This window comes from Nematolebias whitei, chromosome 4, assembly GCF_014905685.2.
Source record: "Nematolebias whitei isolate Nwh7 chromosome 4, NemWhi1, whole genome shotgun sequence".
Lineage (NCBI taxonomy): Eukaryota > Metazoa > Chordata > Actinopteri > Cyprinodontiformes > Rivulidae > Nematolebias > Nematolebias whitei.
In genome coordinates, this window is record NC_056501.1 from 24,211,258 (window position 1) to 24,211,589 (window position 332).

At 44.3% G+C, this 332-nt stretch overlaps 2 protein-coding genes across 2 annotated transcripts in view; both read right to left on the reverse strand.

Moving 5' to 3' along the window:
- LOC119408264 (glucocorticoid receptor) overlaps positions 1 to 332 on the reverse strand; it is a 156,577-nt gene that overhangs the window by 55,275 nt on the left and 100,970 nt on the right. The window lies entirely within an intron of this gene.
- LOC119408504 (septin-8-A) overlaps positions 1 to 332 on the reverse strand; it is an 11,912-nt gene that overhangs the window by 8,528 nt on the left and 3,052 nt on the right. The window lies entirely within an intron of this gene.

Below are 332 nucleotides of genomic sequence, written 5' to 3' on the forward strand. Positions count from 1 at the left end.
GCAAGTAAGTAGGTGAGTAAGTGGGTACATAAGTGGGTAAGTAGATAGGTAAGAAAGTGGGTAAGTAGATAAGTAAGTGGGTAAGTAAGTGGGTAGGTAGGTGGGTGGATGGTTGGAGCAAGTGGGTGGGTAGGTAGATAAGCAAGTAAGTAGGTGAGTAAGTGGGTACATAAGTGGGTAAGTAAGTGGGTACGTAAGTAGGTAGGTAGGTAAGTGGGTAAGTGGGTACGTAAGTGGGTAGGTAGGTAGGTAAGTGGGTAAGTAAGTGGGTAGGTGGGTAAGTAAGTGGGTAAGTAGATAGGTAAGAAAGTGGGTAAGTAGATAGGTAAGAA